A 360-nucleotide genomic window follows, 5' to 3' on the forward strand; every position below is an offset into this window, starting at 1 on the left:
TGTGGGTTATGCACTAAACCACTTCCTCCTGGTTAAGGCACATGGGTTATGCACTAAACCACTTCCTCCTGGTTAAGGCACATGGGTTATGCACTAAACCACTTCCTCCTGGTTAAGGCACATGGGTTATGCACTAAACCACTTCCTCCTGGTTAAGGCACATGGGTTATGCACTAAACCACTTCCTCCTGGTTAAGGCACATGGGTTATGCACTAAACCACTTCCTCCCGGTTAAGGCACATGGGTTATGCACTAAACCAAGACTCTTCCTGGTTTAGACCCTCATCATCAGACGCACGTCATTCATGTCATTTTATTTGATCTCTTCTCCTTCTCTTATTCTGAGTCACTGATTGCTT

This window comes from Sprattus sprattus (assembly GCF_963457725.1).
Source record: "Sprattus sprattus genome assembly, chromosome: 20".
NCBI lineage: Eukaryota > Metazoa > Chordata > Actinopteri > Clupeiformes > Clupeidae > Sprattus > Sprattus sprattus.